We start from the raw sequence: 12,066 nt of genomic DNA on the forward strand, positions 1-12,066 counted from the left end.
CGAGGTCTGCATGTAGCTTGTCTTGGCCCTCACTGAGCTTTGGCTCATGTCAACACCACATGTATTCATTCCAGAGTCCAGACTGACGGGGATGCCCAGGGGGTGCTTCTCTGAGGCATAGCAGAAAATGCTGGCAAGGCCTAGATCTAGAACTGGTACACCTTAGCCTCTGTCCATATATCATTGGATTAGCCCAAAGTCAAGGGGTGAGAGTTACACCCACCAAGAGGCCCTGGCAAGAGTAAGTCTGGCAAGAATGAGACTGTGGAGCAGGGTAAAGAGTTCATGGTTAATGATCCCATCAACCAAAGCCTGGGTCCTGCCTCCAAGCTCACACTGAAATCATGCTGAAGGGGATCCTGGAGTTCCACTTTGTCTGTGATATCTGGGAAAATCAAAGGTGAGAATGACTTGCTCCCACACCCAGCCACCATGATAACCAGGGGCAGCAATGAAGCACCTGCCTCTTCCTTGGCCCTGGGGAACCAGTCGGTGTAGGTCGCTGCACTCAAGAACCTGTAGAGTCAGAATCGGTTACTACCTTGTCTGAAGAGATGTGATGCTCCTTCTAATGCTGGAATGCAAGCATTATTATGAGTTTTGTGGTCATTCCCAAGGAAAGAGAAAAGGGCCTTACTCTATAATTATGAATGTTTCATAGCCCAGTTCTTTTACATTGACTCTGGCCTGTGTAGTTAGCTGACAAGTCTACTCTTCTACTTTTTCCTGAAAGGGAGGTGGCGAGGAGCTTTTGGACTTGAATTGACAAAAACTGAAAACTATTCTGCACCACTTCAAGTCACACAGTTGGAGTTCACTGTGACCAAAAAGTATTTTCCTAGCCCCCATGAGCTGCTCTCTGAGTGTGCACAGGGTCAGAGATTACAGGCTACAGGTTGCTCCCCACACTGGGTGTCCTTCCCAGGGAGCAAGTGGGGCTGAATTCTAGGCTTGCCTCTATTTCCCAAGCACCCAGACAAGGGATTGTGTTATCCAAAAAAAAAAAAAAAGGAGCATTTTTAACAGCCTGGCTACAAGGGGCACCTTCTGGTAATTCACAGAAAGACGACTCACCACCACAGGGGATTTATTTCCTTGGAAGTCAGATATTTGAATCTCCAAGACTGTCCAGAGGCTGCCCAGATCACAAGGCCTGGCACTGTGTGTAAATTGAATTACTTTTCAACCCTTCACTACCCACCATCAAATGATACATGCACATTCTTTCTCTGCAGTACCCTCTCCCACCCCCAGAAGAGGTGGGATATACATCTCCATCCCAGTGCTGATGACTTGGCCATGTGACTTGCTCTGCCCAGGAGCATATTATGGATGAGAAATGAACAGAAGCATAAATGCACTTGCTTTGGCTGATGTGGCCCCTGGTGCCTCTGCCATCTGACCCATGAAGGGTCTGATATATTCCAAGAAGCTTCTGGCACTAGAGGAAGGTGGCCCACGGAAGCCCACAGTCTGAAGCAGAGCCCCATTCACTGCCCCACAGACCCAATAGGCAAAAACAATAAACGTGTGCTGTTTGTTATACAGCATCTTCACAATAACAACTGACAAGTACATGTGATGATGCACAAAGTGGGATTAAACTCTCCTAGGTAGGAGACAGCTAGGAGATAGCATCCAGGGATGAAAAGAAGTTATAAAAACCACATAGATGTCCAGCCAGAGGACAGAGCAGAAAGGCAGAGTCAAGCTGGAATGGAAACTGAGGACCAGAGTAAGTGGGCTCAGATGTAAGAAGTGATGCCTTGCCTGAGGCTTGGTTGAAGAGGGGCTGTTGAGAGTTCTGACATTGTGAGGTCAATCCAGGTGGACCCAGAGTGAGTGCTACTCACTAGAGGCCACTGTCCTAGGAAGTATGCAAGGGCCAGGAGGCCTGGGGCAGACCACCTGCTCCACAGTTCACACCTTGCTTTCAGAACTGCACAGCGCAGCCTGCGTAGCCCTTCTGAAGGTAGCGGACTTGGTGTCTGCGGAGTCTTTCCACTGAGTCAGCCGGTTTTTAATGACTGCTGCACACCAGGCAGTACCACCACCTCACTGCTTTTCATAGCCTCTGTCCCAGCTTCCCCAGCTGCCCTGCATTTGGCTTCTGCAAATGCAGATAGATCTCTCACCACTTGTAGCAATGAACTGAAGAACATCCAGGTTTTATTAGCTTTGGGGGAGAGACATTGGAAAGGAGAAAGGAAGGAAATCCCTCTACTCTACTGCTTCCACCCCCAAAACAAACACCAAGGTAAAGTGCTTCATTCTCACAGGTCAGTTGGGAAACCAAGTTCCTATGTCATGCGTCATGTTTGGAGAGAAACCTGAGAAGGCCAGTCTCTGAGTGGCCTGCTGTCCAGCTCTGGACACCCCAGACTCCAGGATATCCTGAGCGCAGTAGCATCTGGGTTCACTCCAATCAAATCTGTTTACCACAAGGAATATCTTTACTAAGACCTTTTTTAATAACAAGATTCTTTTTAGAATAAATGAACCAACACCTGTAAGGGAAAACTAAGATGGAGTAAAATGAGACATATGGAAAACCCATCCCCAGGCTGTTAATTCCTCTGCACCCATTTGAGGTTAAGTGTTGTCCATCATTCCCCATTTGGCATATGCAAGAACAGAAAGCAGAGAGATGACGTGATTAACCCACAGTCGCCCAGCCAATATGAGAGAGGACCTGAATTCAAATCCAAGGCTGGTCTGACTCCAAAACATATATTCATTCCATTAGACCAAACCATTTTTTAAATTTAATTTATGTATTTATTTATGTATTTTATTTAAAGTATATATAAGATCTCAGGCTACACCCACAGGTGGGAAACAAATGGAACTCTCTAGCTTTTCTATTATTCCACGTAATTTCTCTTTCAAGGTCATTCCACCAGGGCGATGGTAACGTGACCTTGCTTTGCTTGCCTCAGCCTTTCCCAGGCTTGTGCAGCCCCTCTGTATACTCCATGCTGTGTCCTTCCAGGCACTTGATTGGAGCTTGTTTGTGGAGGGCAGGTACACTGCAGGTACCCCAGTGACGCACACGCTGCCAGCGCTCCATGCTGCACTGCCACAGTGGGGAGGTGTCTGGGCCTGCACCTCTGTTTCTCAATTTCAAGTCTCATTCTGCAGAGGATCTTCGGAGAAACTGAGCCAGTTTCCTGCGGTGGTTGCTTGCTCATTTATGCTTCCTCCACTTGTTTTTCCTCCTCTTCTGACTCACTCACCCCACTCCCTCACTTCCGCTTTCTGGGCTTTTCTCCTAAATTAGCTACTTTCATATGAATCCTTGTCTCAGGCTCCGCTTTCTGGGAATCTCAAGCTAAGATCCTGGGAATGTCCAGAGGACCAAGGCATAGCCAGAGCAGAATGGGATGGAACAACTGGCCAGCAAGTCTCCTGTCTGTCCCTTTAGGGGTCAACTAAGACATCTCCACCCTGTGATGCCTGAATTGTCTCTTCTTGCTGGCTGGCCTTCTTGCTGAACCCTTTGGACTCAGTAGCCTATTTCTTTGTCTTTTTATTTCTATGTCATGCTAGTATGTGGGAGGCAATAGAATCTCTCTAGCAGACTGTCTAAACATTCCACATAGCCATTTCCACCTCCCCAGGACTACCAAAGAGACAGGACTTAGAAAACTACGCTCAGATCTCACCTACCCACGTTGGCCTCTGCTGCCTCCAGTGCTCCTGGGGTCTTTCTCTCCCTACATCATCAAACCTGTGTTTTTACCTCTTTCCTTCTGGCTTCCCCCTTCCCCAGCTCTGGGAAAATCCCTCCCTCTCTCCCTAAATACTCTCCTCCCTCCTGATGTGTCTCCCGAGCATTGTGTCTTTGCCCAGGGTCCCTCCATTCCCTGAGGGTCCAAGTTTTTAGAGCCCAAGGTCAGAAAGAAATCTGCTGCTACATCCTGCTTTCTACTTGTCACTTTTGTCCCCTGAGACAGTGATCTCCAGGGGACTCCTAGTTTGTTGAAGGGGTCAGAGGGGTAGTATGGAAAAAAAAAAAAGAAGGAACTGAAAATATAAACATCAAGTTATATTTTTAAAATATCATCTTTCTACATTTATGCAATGCAATAAAAAATAATCCATAGCTCTATGTGGGGCTAGCATGAAATCCCAGTTGTTCCTCACCGGGCATCCTCCTGATGTATGCTGGTCCCCCACCATCCTGGGCTAGCTTTATCGTCTCCTAGTGTCAGAAGAGAAGCACAAAGAAAGGGAGAATGGAGCAGTAATGTGAGGCAGCCGTTCAGGGCTCATTGATGGGCCCCGTGGCCTTGTTCCATATATCTTTCCACTTTCTTTTCCCTCTGCCCCACTTAGCCTGCTGATTTATTGTGTCTGAGTCACAGTGTGGTTGCTGCAGGTACAAGGATCGCATCCCCCCTTCAGTGTAGGACAAATGTGGAAGTGGAGCTCTCCTACGGGCCTCTATGCCATCCAGCTCCTTGCCTGCTGATTCCCACAAAAGTGCCCCAGCCCAGAAAAGCTGCGTTAGACCGGAGGAGTCCCTGAAAATTTTTTTTTCCCTTGATTTATTAAAAGACTCTATTCTAGCTTATGAGCTGGCTTGGTTTCTTTCCCTTTGCCTTGTCCCCTTAGCCTGCCAAGATCTCATATCCTGCCTCCTACCTTCCCAAGCCTTAACCTCACTATGAAATATCTCCTTTAACAGCAGGACATCTCCATGTGCTGTTTCTTGTTATTGTCTCTCACACACATACAAACACACACACACACTCACGTGCATACACACATGCATATAGACACATACATGCATGCATTATATACACATAACTTACACAGAGTTCTACGCTCATGCAGTACACAAGTGACCATGCACAGAAACATACAGAGACAAACACAAACACATACCTGGGGTTCTTCAAAAGACTCAGATTCCCATCCCCTTTCCCTGGCATCTCGGTGGGACCCTTCCACAGCACCTCCGTGCCCTTTTTCCCTCTCCCATGCTGTTGCTATTAGAGTGTGGATTCTGTGTGGTGTGCAGATGCTATGAGAAGTCGGGGAAGAAGCACGTTTAGTTTCACTTTTCCCAATTGCCCACTCAATTCCTGGGTCAAATCATCTTTAATTCTGCTGCTCACTTCTGGGGCAGAACCCCACGTACCTCACACACACCTGTGGTCCTCTGTAATTGCACCCCCCCCCCCGCCACGTTGGAACACAGTGAGAGAGTGTCATGATGCCTCCGCTGGGGTCATCCCCTTAGGTGGCAAGACAGGCCATCCCAGCCCAGCCCAGCAGTGAAGATGTGATCAGCTCACCCTATACAGATTCACTATCCTCCACTAATAGAATGGAGTTTCCTCTCCCCCATCTCTCTTTTGATTGTGGAATTTCAGAATTGCTATGGACCAGTAATGTCCTTATCTCTCCTGTCCTTTCCCTCTTCAAATAAGAGTGATGGTCTTATCCTCTTCCCAACCCAGAGCCTTTTCAGCACTGTGCTGAAGTCATGGTTTTGGGCACCCAAAACTCCCCTGAACTTTCCCTACACCCCTGCTAGCTCATGACCCCCCTTTTCAGCATCAACCACACGTCTGTGCAAGACTTCTCACTTGCTCAGGCTCCAAGTTCCCAGAGTATGTTGAAAAGGTCACACTCACAGAAATAGGGAGTAGAATGGTGGTTCCAGGAGCAAAGAGACAGGACAAAAGGAGACAGCGTGGTCAAAGATGCAAACCTTCAGTTGTAAAATGAATAAGTTCTGGAAATCTAGTGGTCCACATGGTGACTATGGTTAATAATACTGTATTGTTGACTTGCAGTTTTAAGTGTCTTTAAGTCATGTTGGCACAAGTGATGAGTGCAGGTGGTGATGGATGTATTAATTTGACTGTGGTAATCGGTATACAATATATACATACATCAAATCATCATGTCATGTACTTTGAGTATATACAATTTACAATTTTTTATTTGTCAACCAAATATTATTAAATAAAATGATTTTGTAAAACTTTCATCAGCTACCCTTGGCATAATCTAAACTTCTTAGCTCCATACTTGAGGCCCTTTACAACCTAGCCCCAATTTCCCTAACCAGTCTTATCTCCTCAATCTTCTCCCACCTCAACCATCCCTCCCTTTATGTCCAGCCACACTTGAGTTGGGGAACAGTTAGCGTCCCCAGATGCACCAAGACTCCATTCCTCTGCCTCTATCTGAACTCTCCAATGCTTTAGAGATATACCCCCAAAAGTTCCACGTGCGTAGGTGCTCAGCTACATCCTGAAACTGAGATGTTGAAACTCTGTGTTTCACAGAGCACCTATGTGTTCTCTACCACCCCAGCTGGACACAGGAGCACCCAGCAATGAGAAAATTCTGAGGACAAGTTTGCCCAGAGCTGGAAGCCATAGGCTCAGTTGGAGTTGAGGCAGCAGGGGTCAGGCAGCTCCAGGGCCCCTAGAGCCTTCTAGGCCATCAGCCAGGGCCTCTAGTCCCTGCTGCCTAATCACCTGCAGAGTTGTGAGAGACTTTAACCTCCTCTGATTTTATTACGTCCTCTTAGCCTGCTTCCCACTGTTGCTCAAGTGGCTGTGTGTCTCAGTTTAGGTTCCCCTAAAACCAGGTCCTGAAACAAAGACTTGGGTACAGGTAGCTTATTTGGAAGGAGACCCCCAGGAAGTAAGAATGAGGGAGAAGGAAAGGAAGATCAGTAAAGTATGCATTAACAAGCAGTTTACTGGGGCCAAATGTCACCAGTTAATAAGGAAAATGAGCTCAGACTCTTCCTTCCGCCTGGAACATGGAAATCTTCCCCCCCCCCGCCCCCCCCCCCAGGGATTGAACCTAGGGGTGATAACCACTAAGCCACATCTCCAGCCCTTTTTGTTTTATTTTGAGACAGAATCTCACTAGATTGTAAAGGGCCTCGAGTATGGAGCTAAGAAGTTTAGATTATGCCTCACCAAGTTCCTGAGGCTGGCTTTGAACTTGTGATTCTCCTGCCTCAGACTCCTGAGCTACTAAGATTATAGGTGTGCTCCACCATGCCCAGTGGAATCATCTCTTTTATGGTGATTCCTCAAAAGACTAGGAATGGAACCACCATATGACCCAGCTATACCACTCCTTGGTATTTATTCAAAAAAATTAAAATGGGGGCTCTAGCTTTGACTCCCAACCCCATCGCTTGTGGGCTGACAAGGAATAGCTCTTTACAGGCAGAGAGAGGTTCTCTGGAGAAGCAGGTACCTTCCACACTCCATTCCAGGATCCCCATGAGGTTAGGTTAGCAAACAGCTTTAGAGAAATTGTACCTCCACAGCCATCAACAAGATACAATAATAAAATAACCTACTTCTGTGCTTGTAGCTTTCCCTGTTTCCAAAGTCCTCTCACATATATCATTCTAGGTAGTTTCTCAGCAACCCAAAGAGGAAGGTAACACAACCCTAGTTTTATGGTCGAGGAAACCAAAGCTCAGGGGTCCACCTGCCAGGAAGTGGCAGTTACAACAGAAAGGTCAGTGTGGTTCTTGCCAACTCATTTAACAACATCCAGCCTCATTTCCATTTGCTGCTCCCTGGAGAAAAATGTGCCCCTCTGTAGCCAAGAATTTGCCCTTCTCCAGTGCCATTTGGCTGATTACTGGAGTGGTGACAGGGCCTCCTAGAGGAGGCTAATCAGGATAAGAGGAAAGGCAAAGCAGCAGAGGTCTGATCACAGTGGCCTGAAACTACCCAGAACCACGTGGGCCGGCCAGACCTGCGCCAGAGGCTTGCAGACCATCTTAGCCACGCTACACAAGTCAACTCATCTCTCTGGCATCCCATTCCCCTCTCCTAAGCAGCATCCTTGGCAGGAGGGAGAAGGGCCCAGCAGGACAGTCCCTGGGGGCCAGGTAGGAAGCAGGAATCTCACTCCGTCTCTATGCCTAGAAGCAAAGGTTGATGGAGAAAGGAGCTTGCCAGCTAGACAGAAAGAGTTGACAGACATTCCTGGGGTCTGGAGGCTTAGAGAAGAAAAAGGACCCAAGAACTTATCCCTCAAAGCACAGAATCAGAGCCCAGGGGTGAGGGGTCTCCATCAGTTTTACCTTCTCTCTGAGATGGGGCTCCTGCATCCCCAACTGGGTCTTTTCTTTTCCCAAAGAGTTTTGACCTGGGTTCCATGGATCCATTTAAAGAGATCTCAAAATGAAGTGACAATGGGCACCATCTTTTTTTCTTTGTTCTCCAAAAAGTGATGTACTCAACAAGCTGTACCTGCAGAGCCCAAGGCCGGTCAGAGGTGAGCAGAGGAGGAGGTAAATATATAGGACCTGGGTTCCCACCAAATTCCACCTGAGGGACACTGCATTTTTGTCTTACAAAGCTTCTGAGTATCATTCTCTTTGAAGAATGGGTTCTGAGGCTAGAAATACTTGAAACCCATGAACTGAACAAAGTTGAATCTTTCTGACTCTAAAATCTAGGTTGCTGGTGCTGGAGTTGTGGCTCGGTGGTAGAGCGCTTGCCTCACATGTGTGAGGCATTGGATTTGATCCTGAGCACCATATAAAAATAAATAAATAAACAAACAAAATCTAGGTTGCTTAGAGAAACAAACATGGTAGCCATGCTACTAAAGGACGAAAGGGTTTTCTGCTCTCTTGATGAAAAGGATTTTCCTTGGAGTCATTTTGTTCCTTCTTCTTGTTGAAATCCTGGTCCCCTGAAAATTGGATTTAATTCAACTGTTAGCATTTTTAGAGAAAAACTGGCATAATTATAAGGAAAGGGGGCTCTGACCTTACCAAAGGTGGTGCCCTCAGGCAAGTCCTGAAGGATGTCAATTGCCTTACTTGGTTGTAGGGTGGAGGAGGAAGTTGTAACCATAGTCACCAGCACTTGAGACTCTGAAGGTCTTGTTCCAAAATTGAAAATCCTTATTTAATCTTCAGAGCCATATTGAGAGGTAAATGAAGGAAATAAAGTTCTAAATGATGAGTGACTTAACTCATCCAAGTTCACCAACCACCCGGATAAGAGCTAGAAGTGGAATCTATTTTCCAGATACCACATATATGTCCCTTGCTCTTCTTGAACATATAGATGAATCTGGAAGCTCTGGCCTCTATTTGAATAGCAGCTGCTGTTGATACATCAACCATGCCCCCTTGCCCAACTTTGAGCTTCATTTCTCTGGCTGAGGGCTTTCTTTGCCACTGGGAATTCCCATCCCATGAGACAAGCTGGAAGTTTAGGGAAATTAATATCCCACATTCTACAAGCAACCAGCAGTTCCCAGTGATCAGATCCCCCACTCTTCAGATGTAATGACTCTAAGGCCTGTTTTATACTGTCTCCCAGAATTACTCAGAGGGATTAGCTCCTGTTGTTACCGCTGTTGGCCGGTGACGAGTCTTTGCTTCCCCAATGTTGAAGAATAATACCAGAGAAGCACACGCCCAGGCAAGGTCAGAGTAGAAATTAGAAGTTTATCAAAGGACAGCAGAAAAGACCTCTCCCTGAGGAAGAAGGGGACCCAAGAGGTGGAATTCCTTGAAGGGCGAACACGGTCCCCTTTTTATAGTTTTGGTGATGGAATGTAGGGGGGAAGGGTTGGGACACAGGTGGGCCAAGCAAGTAATCTGGGCAGGAAGGACTTCATTAACACTTCTTTGGGATGGGCTATCTCCAAATCTGTTGGGGGCTGTTTCCTGGGCTCCATTAACATTCCTTTGGGATGGACTTTGGGCCTAGAGCTTTTCCAGGACTTCATTAACATTCCATGAGTTGTCCTGCGTTTCCTGGAATTCATTGTCAGTATGGCCTCCATTTTAGATTTCACTCCATATTAGACCCCATTTACCTAACTACACTGACTACCTAATTTTAAATCTGGCTTCGCTGTTGCCCACAGAGGTAACTTACTCATGGCCTTTTATCATCTGCCTTCCTTCCCACTTACTTCCCCACTCCCCTACAGGATCTTCCTGAGATCTCCTCCCAGACAAAGGAGCCCTACTGGAATTCTGATTTTAGGATCTTCCTCTGAAAAACCCAAACCAAGACAGGCTACTCTGTAGTTAAAAGTAGGGGTGGGGGTGGGGGAATGAACTGTCTCCATTTTCCCAAGGGTTGTTATAGATTTACAAGACCATGTTCTCAAAGCCTGAGGAAAGGAAAGTTCCTGATGAGGAGCAGACTTTATTCAAAACCCATAAAATGTGCTACTTCCCAGACAGAGTGTACCGTGCCGCCATTTTATAAAATGAGGATATCTCAGTGTTATACAAAACCATAGCCAAGATATATTGTATAGTGAAGTGAAAGGGTAAAGTTTCTAAGCTGGAAAGCCTGAATTAAAATGTAAAAGACTAGGTATTGTTAAGTTCCTCTGCTACACCCAGAACCTGAAATTCCTGAGATAGTTAAAACAACACCCTACTGGCCATTTAGCCTAGGGCCCTATGCAGTTTGTCACATAAGCATACAGGGGCCCGAAACAATCAGTTTGAATGTGTACACCCCCCACCCTCCCCACCCCCCCACCCCGCTTAGGAGTGACCAATCACCCCTGCCCGACCTGTTCCCGCCAATGAATGTGCTAATCACGTCTCAGAGTTGTTGTTCAATTTTCCCGCACCTCATGATGATTTGTTCTGATGTATGCAAAGCCCCCTGCCCTCCCCAAAAAGTGTACTTAAGCTCTTCTTGACCTCTGCTCTGGGCTCTGGGCCACTCTCCCTTCCTGAGTGAGCCTTGAGCCTCAGCGCGCTGAATTAGGATCCTCTTCAATAAACTCCCTCCTGCTCATTGCATGAAGCTGGTCTCTTGTGGTCTCTTTCTCCAACGATTCGCCGGACCCTTACAGAAGAAAGCAAGTGGCAGGAGAATATGTATTTAGGATGCTGCCATTTGTGAATTTTAAGAGTTTATATAAATTTTAAAAGAGTTTCATTGTCTGAACCATCTTCATCATCGCACCCTGTATTGCTTTCTGAAAAGGAAAATGGGACAAGCAAAACACTTTGAAATTAAACAAACAGAAATGCTCACAGGGGGGTAAAAATTTCTATGTGCATCATATTTAGCTGAGAAACTGTTGGTCCAAGGACTCTAAAATCTACATTTCTAATTAGTCCCTGGGTAACACTGCTGCTCACAGACTGAGCTTTAAAAGACCTACCATAAAACGCTAGTTCTTCATTAGGCTGCAATACAAGCTGTGGAAGGCTCTGGAGGAATCCGTGGACTAGAGGCAGGCAGGCCTGTCCCTGGAAGGACAGCATGTTTGCTCACTATGACATACTACATTTAGTGGTAAAGATACAAACCATTTCTTTTTCCAGACTCACCTCTCAGGTCCATGGCTACTACTTGCCTAAGTGTGGCATAGCTTATCAATGGGGTATTTTATTTTGCTCTCTTTTCCCTTTGTAGAGAAAGCTCCCTTGACCCATAGGGTAAGCAACATTAGAAGCCACTTCATTTTAAAAGACAGGAATGAAAGTCACAAGAAGCATGAAACCTTAACTTGAGCCCCCCAAACCTTGGTAGTAATCTGTACAAGACACAAGTAGACACAAATCAGGAAAGCAATAGCAAACGATCTCAAAAGTGATTTAAAATTTAGTGGACATCTGATTCCAGAGGGAAAGAATCATCAGGCACCCAAACTAACTTGAGGTAATGGGTGAGTTTTCCATGAATCTTGGGATTCACAAAATTGCAGTGACCACTGGGAAATAAGGAGCTACCATTAAATCATGGTCATGATGCAAGAGATACTATTTGGTCCTAAAGATTGATTTCCTGGGACTGAGCAGGTTTGGTACTGCTGTGGAAGGAAAGCAGAGGAAGTGACCGAAAACCAATCTGCAGTTTTAATTTGCCCAGGTCTTGGTTGCCTGGGAAATGATTCTCAGGTGCTGTCCAATATTTCTCAACCTCTAACAGACACCCAGCTATGGGACATTCACTAGGCAAAAGTACCAGGAGCTCCACCCAACCCAGTCCTCCTATATCTGTCCCCATAGAAGAACAGAGAAGATAGGATCCCAAGTAAGATGGATGCAGGGAGTCAATGATTGAG

General features: G+C 46.3%; 1 long non-coding RNA gene across 1 annotated transcript; it reads right to left on the reverse strand.

Annotated features, from left to right (window-relative positions):
- Nucleotides 1-4,346: 4,346 nt before the first annotated feature.
- On the reverse strand, nucleotides 4,347-10,491 carry LOC308644200. The gene is made up of 2 exons (XR_014020922.1): nucleotides 8,084-10,491; nucleotides 4,347-5,029 (listed from the first exon to the last, which is right to left on the reverse strand). It is a non-coding gene; the product is annotated as an uncharacterized lncRNA (long non-coding RNA).
- Nucleotides 10,492-12,066: the final 1,575 nt, after the last annotated feature.

This window comes from Spermophilus citellus (genome assembly GCF_964194105.1).
Source record: "Spermophilus citellus genome assembly, chromosome: 3".
NCBI classification, from domain to species: domain Eukaryota; kingdom Metazoa; phylum Chordata; class Mammalia; order Rodentia; family Sciuridae; genus Spermophilus; species Spermophilus citellus.